The sequence below is a fragment of the Sus scrofa genome, chromosome 1 (assembly GCF_000003025.6).
Source record: "Sus scrofa isolate TJ Tabasco breed Duroc chromosome 1, Sscrofa11.1, whole genome shotgun sequence".
Lineage (NCBI taxonomy): Eukaryota > Metazoa > Chordata > Mammalia > Artiodactyla > Suidae > Sus > Sus scrofa.
Window position 1 is genome coordinate 235506524 of NC_010443.5, and position 13406 is coordinate 235519929.

Genomic DNA, 13406 nt, shown 5'->3' on the forward strand with positions numbered 1-13406 from the left:
TACTGGGAGTCAAGAGAGAGCCAAGGTGAGCATCCAAGAAGCCAGTGAGCCAAAAGAGAAGGGCCGAGCACATTAGCTGGGCAGAAGGGCTGTTTGTGGCAGCTCTGCGACCACAGGTATTTTATTTGTTTGGTTGGATTTTCTTTTTGGTTTGTGCTTATTTTTTAAAAACAGGTAATATATGCACATGGAGAAAATTTCAAAAGGTTCCAAAGAGTGTACCAGATGGTAATCTCATTATCATCCTTGTCTCCCAGTTCCTCAGTTTTCCTCTCCTGAATTTCTTCTGGATCCTTCCACAAGTAGCATAGATATATCTACCCCCTATATATCACAAGCCATATCATATTATACTTATCAGTCTGTATCTTTCTTTTACATTTACCAATACATATTAAAAATGGTTCCTTAACAGTGTATGTAGAAGCTGGTTCATCTTGATGGCTGCATAATATTCCACTGTACAGACACACCACAATTTATCCTGTCTTTAAAAATGTATATTTGGTTCCTATGCAAACATTGTTACAGCATATAATGCTGCATTGATACCCATTTTGGACATATGTGAATTCATCTATAAAAGTGAAACAGGTAGGTTGATAAAAAACATGTGCATTTTAAATTGTGATAGGTATTCATATGATATCACCTATATGTGGAATCTAAAATATGACACAAATGAACTTAACTACAAAACAGGAACAGACTCACAGACATAGAAAAAAGACTTGTACCATGGGGGGAGAGGAGTGATGGAGGGATGGGTTGGGAGTTTGGGATTAGCAGATGCAAACTATTATATAGCGTATGGATAAACAACAAGATCCTAATGTATAGCACAGGGAACTATGTTTGATATCCTGTGATAAACCATAATGGAAAAGGAAATAAAGAATGTTTGTGTGTGTGTGTAGCGAAACACTTCTGCTATATAGCAGAAATTAACACAATACTGTATATTCAACTATAATTAATTTTTTTAATTGTGATGAGCATTGCCAAATGACTTTCCGAAGAGGTGATAGCAACTGATATTCCAAACTAGGAGTGTGCCTGTTTCCCCAGACACTTGTTAACCAATAAGAAAATGAGATAGTATTATGAGGTTTTTATTGGTTTTGCTTTTTTGTGGCCCTTTTTATTTTTTAATTCTGCACATACTGATTTCCCTCATACTTCATCCACAGTGATCTTTTTTAAGTTTTATTATTATTAATTTACAAGGTTGTGATAATTTCTGCTATAGACAGTATTATTGTTTTAGTATATATTTTTCTTACAATGAGTGACGCTGCACAAACTTCAGATGTTAAAAGTTGATGGAGACTTTAAGATTTCTTTGCATCCTGTGTGTAACAGAGGATTAGACCCATTTCACAGGTGTGTGGGCAGAGGCGCCCATACTCTGGGCCCTGAGAAACCAGGGTTTGGAGTTTTGAGATGAGGTCCTGTGCGCCTACTATGTGCAGAACCACTTGCTCCTCCCAACAAGCAGACCCCTGCTCTGCCACAGTGCTATTATTTATGAGAAAAGCTGGTTAAATGGTTTTTCTAAAGCTACACGGCTGATAAAGGGAAGAACGAGAATTCCAAGTCAGTTGTACCCACATCCTGTGCTCTTTGAGTCCTGGCCTTACAAACTGCTACTGTGGAGCAAAAAGACCAGCAGATCTGAAATCAGAAAACCCAGGTACATCAACCTGCTGCTCACTAGACGTGGTCCTCAGCTTTCTCAGAGAATGTGTCAAAAAGCTGGCATTGTTACCTTCAAGTCCTTTCAGGTCTCGGGACCTTGTAATTGAGGCCAAAATTCAGATGTCCTGGGTAGAAAATTAAAAGCCGCAGCTTAGGTACATACCTCACCATCACCTCCTAAAATTCAGAGCTATTATCTTCAAAAGCCTCAAACAAACCAGCACATTCTAAACATTGTCCTAAGTGCCACCAACACTGTGGAGGAGGCATTTTTCCTTTTATCTCCTTAGAAGTATTCCTCTATCACTTTTTTTTTCCTTTTCTTCTCCCATGAGCCAGACAGGGAGTCACCTGATGCTTAGAAACCACCACTGAAGACAAATTTTCTTCTGGACCACAGTTCATTTGCGCATGGCTCCTTTATCTTAAACACCTTGACAGTGTATGACTTTCCCCTTTTTTGTTGTTCTTTCTTAATATATTCCTCCCACTTGGCTTTTTGAATTCCCCGGAGAAGCCCTTACATTCTGGCTCTATCTGTCCTGACAATCAGTAAGCCAGCGGCAGCCTGCAGCTCTCTCCTCTGTGGTAGGAGCAGGAGTTGAGAAGAAGTAAAAGCAGAGCTCCCCAACAACCCAGGTCACCCAGGCCCAGCAAGTCCCTCTGGAGAAGGAGGGCATCGTGCTCGATATGGAAAAGTGCTCACACCTAATTCCCAGATGGTACCGTCACGCAGCCCATTCATGGATGGGGTACACAGAGGGCTGGACAACATCTAAGCAGAGAGCTAGAGAACACAACCGCTGTGATCCCCGACTGGGGTCTAGCCATGTGCAAAGTACTGAACTTTCTTTACCCTTTAATCTACATTGCTCTTAATATAGATAAGATAGATGAGGAGACAAAAACTCAAAACAAGGCATGTCGGTTGTTCAAGGGCATGGTTAGGAAGTGGCAGAAGGACCTTCAAGGCCAGGTCCTCTCTGGGAAATGCGATACCCAGTGACTTCCATTCCCAGGTCCTGGAGTCAGCGCTCAGCAACAGCAGGAATTCTCAGTGGAGCCATAGTGGCCCCTGGTGGGAGAAACTGCTTCTTGAGGAGGAAAGGAATCGTTTTTAAATACATAAAGCATAGCTGTGCACAAGTATGTAAGCAGACTTCTAAGATATCCATGGTATTAAAATTTCATGTGGGAGGCAACTAGGAAAACATGTCTAAAAGGTTCTTCAGTGAAATGATAATGAAAAAAAAAAGTTGAGAAACACTGATCTAGACATATCCTGATACAGGTCTTTTGTACTTTCTACTGCCTCCTATTCAGCCCATTTGAATGTTTCCATCAGACATATAAACCTCTTCAAATTTTAGAGCTGCTAGGAGTTCCTGCTATAGTGCAATGGGGCCAGAGGCATACTGGGAGCCACTGAGATGCAGGTTCAATCCCTGGCCTGGCACAGTGGGTTAGGGATCCAGTTGCTGCAGATGCAGGTTAGGTCTGGACTGTGGCTCCAATATGATCTCTGGCCTGGGAGCTCCATATGCAGCAGGGAAGCCAAAAATGACAAAAAAAGAAAAATAAAATTAGGGCTGCTACACTTAAAATAATCAACTAATAATTATATGATTTTTAAACCCCAAACAGCCCAAAGTTACTTTACAAAGTTGAGGTTGGGAAGCATTCAAGTCAGGCTCTATCAGCGTGCATGCACCATTTGGGTACAAACCATCTCCTCATCCCATTCCTACGTCTCCTTGCTGCTCTCTCCTACTCCACCCTTTCCACGGTCTTTCCTCTACCTTCCTCTATCTCTCTTCATGGTCTCCAAAGTCCACACAGGAAGTGGTTTGAACCAGGCTTCAGAGGACAAGACCAGCCTAGGTAGGTTCATTGGCATAAAAAGCAGATTGACTATGAGTTCCTGCCTCTGGTTACCTGCTCCACCCTTTAGGTGGAATAAGAACTGAGGAAATGATCACAACTTAATTCAGGCCAATCCAGTGGGAACTAACTTTGTATGAAAGGAGCTGGGAAGGGGTGAGGACAGAGAAATGGAAAGTGATGGGGGTCCTTGGGAGACAGCGATCTCCGCACGACGTTTCCCCCTAGAATCCCAGTGAGAAATATTTTCAGACAGAACTTCCTTACTCTTTTCTATTTGATTCCACAGTCTTCTTCATCTTGGCTAAGAACCCCCAAAAAAACTCCAAAGAGAGCCCTAAATAATACCATTACTGCAATCTTGCAGTAATTTAAGATTCTGCCCTTGGTTCTCTGAGGCTAGATCTCCACTGTTACCTGATTCCAAAAACTATTATTAACATCTCCTCTCCTCACAGGGTTCCCTGCTATCACATCCTGCGTTGAACATGTAACACATCAATGTCACCATGGATGTCACCTGTCCTTGACTGCTCTTCTGGAAAGCAGATCAAACCTGTGAGTGGGATGGGGGAGTCACTAAGGTTCTTAACTGAATTGCTAGACTGTGAGTTTCTAGAAGGTTAAAAAAAAAATTGTTCTATGTACCTGTTTGGTCCTCTCTTTCCCACCACGTCTGCTACTCAAAGCTTCTGGCTACAGCAGAAATTCTGGAAATGTTTAGGGACTCTATTTGTTTCTTAGGGCAACTGCAACAAACCATCACAAATTAGGAGGCTTAAAACACCACAAGTTACCCTCTCAGTTCTGGAGGCCAGAAGTCCGAAATCAAGGAGTTGGCAGTTCCAGGCTCTCTAAAGGCACCAGGGGTGAATGTGTTCCAATGTCTTCCTCACAGTTTCTGCTGCTGCTGGTGATTCTTGGTGTCCCCTTGACTTTGCAGCTGCACTGCTCTAATCTCATACCCCACCATCACATGGTATTCTGTCTGCCTGTCTTTCTGCCTTCTCCTCTTCTGATAAGGACACCAGTCACCCTAGATTAGAGATCACACAAGGCAGGAATGACCTCATCTTGGCATTCCTATCATGGCTCAGTGGTTAACAAACCCGACTGGTATCCACGAGGACTTGGGTTCGATCCCTGGCCCTTCTCAGTGGGTTAAGGATCCGGCATTGCCATGAGCTATGGTGTAGGTCGCAGATGTGGCTCGGATCCCTCAGTGCTATGGCTGTGATGTAGGCCAGCAGCTACAGCTCCGATTCAACCCCTAGGCTGGAAAATTCCATATGCTGTGGGTAGGGCCCTAAAAAGACAAAAACAAACAAACGAAAAAGGAATGACCTCATCTTATTTTGGGTACATCCACAAAGACCCTATTTCCTAGTAAGGTCACCAATACCACATTTTAGGAATTCAATATATCTTTGGGGGGGGGGATACAATGCAACCCACAGGAGTGATTTAATGGGAAAAAAAAAAGTAAGTATATATTTCATAGAAAGAAGAAAGGAAGGGAAGAAAGAAAAAAGGAAGGAAAGAGGAAAGAAAGGAAAAAACTAGGTTTTCATAAGATACAAATGATGCTTTCATAAGTTTCATATCAGAAGGAAAAAAAATACACTTCAACTAGGTTTTCTAAATTTATGTTCTGAGAGTCATTTTGAGATTTCTATTCCTTTATGTAATTGACACACATCAACAGCTCTTTCCCCCTAAGACTGGTGGTCAATTTCCTAGGTCTTTTGCCTACTAGGTTGGTTATTCTTCTCAAAAAAATTATCTGATAAGGCGTACCTTAGGTTAAGGTCTTGTTTACTTGTTTGTTTTGAGGCAAAGAATTTTAATTCTATGCTTAACAGAGGAGTCACCAGTGACTGAGCCATATGCCTCTAGTTGTCCTTCCTTCTGTGCTTTTTTTTTTTGTCTTTTTGCATTTTCTGAGCCACTCTCACAGCATATGGAGGTTTCCAGGCTAGGGGTCGAATCGGAGCTGTAGCCACCAGCCTACACCAGAGCCACAGCAATGCGGGATCCGAGCCACGTCTGCAACCTACACCACAGCTCACAGCAACGCCAGATCCTTAACCCACTGAGCAGGGCCAGGGATCGAACCCGCAACCTATGGTTCCTAGTTGGATTTGTTAACCACTGCGCCACAATGGGAACTCCTCCTTCTGTGCTTTGAAACAAAGCCCACACCACTCCTGTGCCTTTACCACTGCACTCAAAGACCAAGGAAGGAGGGAAGAAGGGAGGGAAGGAAGGAAAGAAAGACAGAAACAAAGCCAGTGTATGCTCCCAGTCCTGCACAAGCAGGAGGAAGTATAGTGGCTTGAAGACAAGGAGATCTGGCCTCTGGGTCCATCTCTGAACCCACACGGACAGTCTCAGTCCATCCCTGAATACCAATCACCTCACCAATTACATACAAGGTGCTCAGAATGGGAAGCCCTAAAATCCCTCTCAGCAGAGACACTCATCCTACCCTGGTGTCCACTCAATGGATCAGGTCCATGGAGAGGAGAGTGTTTCTTCTGCTCGCCAGCCAGCCAGTTGGGAAACCACGAACTGGTTCTTAGGAGAACTTGAAAGCTTCCAATACTCAAGACTGAGGGAGAAAAACCCTTCAGAAACCATAGGCATTCTGCCAGAGACCTGGCCTGCCACAGGGCAAAAGCCGTTGAGATGACTGTCCTGAATTTGCATCTGAGCACTGGTCACATTACAATCTTATCCCTCCTTCCAAGGAGTCAAGACAAGAGGAAGAAAAGATGTTTCCTATAGTTTTTAAGGTATGCATGATAATCATTAAGTCGTGAAATATTTTCTTCTCCAAGACCATTTCGACGCAGTAAATCTGGGTGATCTTTTAGGACATATGTTGTCTGAGGCAGGGTCTATAGTGGAAAGATTCCAACAGACCGAGGTTTGAATCCTACCTCTGCCATTTGGGCCCTTAATCAACTGAGCTAAGTCACTCACCTCGCGAAAGCCTGTTTCCTCATCTGTTACAAGAGGAGTTATTGCAACGATACCATGAGAAAATACGTAGAAAGCTTGCAGGACACAGTAAACACTTAGGAAATACTCGTTTTTCTGTCTAAAACAAGAAATGTATGTGCTCTCTGTGCCTTGCCCACATCTAAGCGAGCCACACGTCCGGGTGATGCTCTGTGGTGCCCTCTGATGGATGTCTAGCACCGCTTACGACAGGGCTTCTGCACAAGGTCAGCTGTACAAGCTGTGATGTGTATTTTTAGCAATTCATCTGTGTGCTTGTCCAGTGCTCCCACTGAAATCCCATCGAGTCTCCAATCTCCAGAGTTATAAACTCCTCAAAGGACCGTATCCATTTACAGCCATTTGAACAGCCTCTGAAATACTAAGAGGCACAGGGTACACATTAACCCAGTGGCTGGCGAAGAAACCCACAGGAATGCACGTTCTCCCAGTCACTACACAGCTGGAATCGATCCATGGCTCCATTTTCTCCAGTTGCTGAGGAGACAGCCTCTTCTGTGATCCTGTCAACTAAATGATATGTTCTTCAGGCACAGAGGGCATCGCTGTTTTTGGCTTTTCTTTCTGCCCAAACTTTCAGAGAGTATTTCTTCTAATTGATGGTATATAAATGTTTAGTTGGCCAGCTTTATGTCAAGTTGTGGTCACTGAGATAAACAATGTTGGAAATTATAAATGCTCATTTCCTATTTTCAAACAGCACTTGTGGAGTTCCCGTCATGGCACAGTGGTTGACAAACCCAACTAGCATCCATGAGGATGCGGGTTCGATCCCTGGCCTTGCTCAGTGGGTTAAGGATCTGGCATTGCCGTGAGCTATGGTGTGGGTCGCAGACACGGCTCGGATTTCAAGTTGCTGTGGGTGTGACGTAGGCTGGCAGCTACAGCTCCAGTTTAACCCCTAGCCTGGGAACCTCCATATGCCATGGGTGCAGCCCTAAAAAAAAAAAAAAAAAAATGCGAATTTTAAAAATCACTTCGTATGCAAAAATAAGAAAGGTCTCAAAATGTTTGTGTGCTTTCTTAGAAATATCCTCCAAATTAGAAGATTAAAAGGCAAACTATTAAAGAATAAAGCAGTCTTCCTTCTTAAAATTTACATCACCTAAGAACTTGGAATGTAAAAAGAAAAAAATAATGGTACAAAATTATTGTGATGTTGCAGCACAAGGAGTCAGAGCCCATCAGAGTACTGATCCACAAAACTGTAAGTATGTTACCTTCCTGGCAAAAGGATCTTTGCAGATGTGATTAATGATCTTGAGATGGAGAGGGTTTCTTGCATTAATCAGGTCATCTCAACGAAATCGCAGGGGTCCTTGCAAAGGAGGAGAGTCTGAACCAGAGGAGATGTGAGGTCAGAAAAGGAAGTTGGGTTGACTCCCATGAGCCAAGGTACACAGGCAGCCTCTGAGGAGCTGGAAAAGATGAAACAGATTCTCCCTACAGTCTCTAGAAGAATCCCGTCATGCTGACACCTCGATTTTAGTGCATAAGACCCATTTTGTACTTGTGGCCTCCAAAACTGTAAGGTAATAAGTTTGTAGTAATTCATCAGATCAAAAAAGAAAAGCCTGGAAATTCCCGTTGTGGCTCAGTAATAACAAACCCAACTATTATCCGTGAGGACATGGGTTCAATCCCTGGCCTTGCTCAGTGGGTTAAGAATCTGGCATTGCTGTGAGCTGTGGTATAGGTTGCAGATGCAGCTTGGCTCCCACGTTGCTGTGGCTGTGGTGTAGGCCGGCAGCTGCAGCTCCCATTGGGCCCATAGCCTGGAAATTTCCATATGCCATGGGTATGGTCCTAAAAAGACAAAAAGAAAAACAGAAAAATAATACATACACTATATGAATTATTTGGGGCTATGATATCAAAATTAAGAGATGCACATGTAAGCAAGCTAGAAAGATTGATGGACTAAATGTATTCATTTTTTTTTCTTTAGTCTTAGCAGAAAATAATCCTATCTAAAGGCTGTGGGTAACTCACAAAATCAGTGAGGAGGCCTAAGAGCCCAGGGCAGATTATATATTATAAGCACAAACCAAGCAAGGGAAGTGAGGCTCTGCTTCCCACGAACATTCCTGGTGTGGGATTCCTCCTAAAGACGAAGGGTACGCAGGTGCTGGGTGAAAAGAAAGTGACAAATGTCTACACAGGGTCTGAAAACCTGAATTATTCAACAGAGTATTTACTCTAGAAATTAAAAATACTGTAGTGAAGACCCATTTGTCTGCTTGGGTTATGGGATGGAAATCCTATGAAATTGGATTGTTATGATCATTATATAACTACAGATGTGATAAATTCCTTTGAGTAATTAAAAAAAAAAAAAAAAAAAAACAGGATAACACAACAGGTAAATGCACTAGACCGGATCCTATATTGGATGCAAATGCTGTGAAAGACATTACTGAAAGAATTTATAAATCAATAATAATATTTAATAAATGTTACATTTCCTTAAAAAAAGACCCATTTGTCTGTAGATATGAAAAACACAAAGTGACTTAAAATTTTGTGAATGAAATGCAATTATCTAAAAATTAGAGAATGTTGGAAAATTGTGTTCCATGTAACACTCATCTTCCTCTTTCTCTCCCTCCCTCCCCTCCCTCCTTCTGGGTCCTTCAGTTGGAAATCCAATGAGTTCGTCGCTGGAAACAAGGCTTACCAGAGATGGGCCATCTGAAAGGATCTAGTGTGAGCTGGGTACAGGACGTCTGTGGCAAAACAGGCAGGGAGAGTGTTCTGCACTCGTGCTTGCTCGTGCTCTCTCGCCCTCCCTCCTTCTCTCTCGTTTTATCATTCCACAGGGCCTCCTACCAAATGGTAGAAACAGCATACTTCTCCAAGGCAGAATGAACAGCTAACCCAAGCAGCAGGGCATGAAGGGGAAGGAAGCAGGAACTCCATCAGCATGTGGAGGCAAGGACAAGAGAGCACAGATGAGAACCGGGGTCAGGCTCACCTCGCCTTTCCATCCTCAGAGAAAAATATGCTGTGATGGCACTTTGTGAGGACAGCTCTCTTAAGTGACACTGTTCCAATGTGGACCTTCTGCAACTGACAGTTTCTCATCCTGGGCTCTCCCCTTCATTGTTTTTCTGGGGAATGAACTTCATCCCAATCCTGTGCTGAATCTCCTATTTCTTACACTCCATGTCAATTACTTTTCCTCTGTTGGAACAAGTCCTCTAAGGAGCTTCTTTTACAAGCAGGTATAGTATCTGAGAGAAGTTTTTAGAGACCTTGAATGTCTTGAAAATGTCATGAGTATTGTTGACATTCTATTGATAGTTTAGCTAGGTACAGAATTAAAGGTTAGAAATAATTCTTTCAGAAATCTGAGAGCACTGCTTCACTGCCCTTTGCAGCTGGCGTTTCTGCTGAAATGTGCACCTCTATTATACTTCTTGTTTCCTAATTTTCTTTCTTCTTCTCTCTGAAAACTTAGAGACTTTTTTAACTAAGCATAGATGGTATATTCTATTTTCAATCATTCTCCAGGTTCTAGGAAGGCCCTTTCAACCTAGCAACTCATTTCATTCGATTCTGAAAATTCATTTTGGGCTATTTATTTATGACATCCAGCTTTCCCTTCTGGAACAGCTATTTTTAGATGTTGGACTTCTTCCTCTCCTGGTTTCTCTTTGTGCTTTTCTTTCCAGAAAACTCTTATCTGCCTTCCAAACTTGCTATTAATTTTTTAAATTTCTGCTGTAATGTTTTTAATTTCTAAGAGCTTATTTTTTGCTCTATGAATGCTCCTTATTGATAGTACCTTGTTATTGTTTCATGGCTGCAGTAGTTTTGTCTATCTCTCTAAATATATTAATGACAAGTTTTTTTCCTATATCCAAGCTCTATTTCCCCAAATTGGTATTTTTCTCTTTTATTTAATCTCTGTTTTCCATGTTAGAGCCTTTCCACAAAAATCCACTGATCTTCAGTTGTTGGGGGAAGCTAAAATACTGCTTGAAAGCTCTGAGTGATGGGAGCAACTTAACAACTTTGAACTTTACTGTAGAGTGATGGGGGCAGGGTGCATTTCTTGGAAGGAGGCCTTTCCTCTTAGTTGATCAATTCTTCAGGGAAACAACTTTGGAAGATAAAGGCATCAGTTCCTGAAAGCTGAGCAGGTAGTATTACCTTTTAGCACTGAGCACCCAGATTACACATTGTTATTTAATTTCTCTGCTTTTTGAAAAGCAATACACTCAACTGTGCTGGGCCTCAGCCTCAATCCAGCATCCCTGTTTTACTTCAAAAATACATCTCCAGACTTTGGTCAGGGCTGTAGCGGCATCTCAAGGGAGAACAATCCTTAAGGACAGAATCGCTTCTCAAACTGCTTTCACCCCACCTTCCCTTATTCCCCCAGTTCTAGAGGTACCTGTTTCTGCCAGTTCCTGAGCCTCTGGGGGAATCTACAATGTAAATCTAGATTGCTCTGCTTTCCCCCACTACTGGCTTAGGATTCGGCTTTCTTAGGTTATTAATTTGGTTCCAAATTTTCCACCTGCTTTCCAGCTTCACAATTTTATTGCTACTATCTTTTGTCTTTGTATCTTTAAAAGAAAAAATTCGTTTGACTCTAGTTTCAATGGGGTTTTAGAGGAGAAAAATGATATACCATCTTACCCCAGAAAAGAGTCAATATTTCTGATTCTTAACCCAATTATCCTCAATCTTTCTATCTTCCTTACTTCTTCAGGTCATACTCCTGCCTCTAAAAGGGATGATAAAATCAGGCTAGTTTCAGAGCTACAGTTATAAGGCAGGAGGTAGACTACAACACATTCCTGAAAGGGTCGCATTTTATCCTTTAATTCAGCACATGTGATGGCCAAGAACCGTTGGCCAGACACATTCTTTTTCTTCTGTGAGACTGAGCCTGCTAACATCAAGAACAGCATCTATAGTGTCAGCACCAGGATCCACTTGCTCAGAGCCCAAGGGTGGTGTATTAACAGTAAGTGGTAGATTGGGGTGGGACAGAACAGGGAGACCAAGCCCCACTTCCCATAGGAGGTTTTCAGGCTGAAGTAGGTGTGAACTGGAGCATGGAGAGAATTCACACTTCACAGTCAAGCTTGGAGTTCTGATTACTACATGGGAATTCTCATCTGAATATACGATGTTTGTAGCTTCTCATCCAGGGCAGACATTCTCACCTAGGGCCATGGACCCACGGATGGGTAAAAATCCATATTTCTACCTTGGATGGGAACAAAATTACATGTTTATTTTCACTGAACACTAATTGAAATTTAGTATTTCATGTTGGCAGCCAACCCCAGTAGGATTATTGGTATCTGTGACTGTGTCACCCATAGAAATTAGAGATATTTATAATTTATACTAGATTCCTACAGATGTCTCAAAACACCATTTACCTTCATCACTATGTCAAAATTATGGTGGTTAATAGACTTACCATCAGGTCTTGTAGTTTAATATGCCACTAAAGCAGCACCAATACTGTCAAATGTCACAAAATTTGACAATGTAGGACTCTACAAAAACGTATGTCACAAAATGTGGTTCGTGAACTGCCAGCCCGAGAGGTCTCAAGTTTAAGGGCCTTACAACTAAATTCCCACTCTATAGAAATTTAAGAAATATAAATTCACAAATAAACCTGATTTATAGCTGCAGGAAAAAGTTTTTTAAACTGGGAAATTATCCCTAGAATTTTATATTTGAACACTTATCTCACCCTATTATTTCAAGTTGAAGTTTTTGTGCCTATTTTCCATTTTCAGTGATAAAGACATATCTTAACATCTAGGTCTGGAAAGAAAAGGTGTTATTTTTATTTTAAAACTTGCAAAACAATATGCTTTACAAAAGTCCCATCTTGTGGACTTCTGGATGTATCCACTAGAGATCCTCGTGGACAAGCCACCTGCCACAGTATAAACATAAAGGTTAGTTTCCATTGTGTTAGAAATACCCACCACCACTTTTACCTTCATTTAGATTCAAGATCCCAGTCAGAGTTCTGAGAGTTTGTTAATCCCTTCAACTACTTCATCAGATCAACCCTTAAAACAATGGAGATCCCACACTTAGAAGAACTCCATTCACATTTTTTTTTTTTTTTTTTGCTATGCCCATGAGATATGGAATTTCCCTGGCCAGGAATTGGCATGGGTTCCAAATGACCCAAGCCACAGCAGTGACAAGGCCAGATCTTAATCCAGTAGGCCACCAGGGAACTCTCAGAGAACTCCATTCACAACTTCCATTTTAACTTTTAAGCCCCCACTTTTCTTCAATGATTTCCTTCTCCTTTAATCCATTCTACACAATATTTTAACCTATATGATACTCCAACTTTGTGTCCATCAAAATACCAAGAAACGTGGGAGGTCAATGAACTTAAGACAAAGTAAATCAAAAAAAAAAAAAAAAAAAGGAGTTCCCATCATGGCTCAGTGGTTAACAAATCCGACTAGGAACCATGAGGTTGTAGGTTCGATCCCTGGCCTATGCTCAGTGGGTTAAAGATCCAGCATTGCTGTGAGCTGTAGTGTAGGTCAAAGACACAGCTCGGATCCTGCATTGCTGTGGCTGTGGTGTAGGCCAATGGCTACAGCTCCAATTAGGCCCCTAGCCTGAGAACCTCCATATGCCCTGAGAGTGGCCCAAGAAATGACAAAAAGACAAAAAAAAAAAAAAAAAAAAACTAAGTGTCCTCTACAAGCCCTGCCCCCACAGCTAAACTGGTAAAATTCATGAGTTCTTTCACACACTGATGACAGTATCCAGGGTCTTGAACAAGACCAATGCAA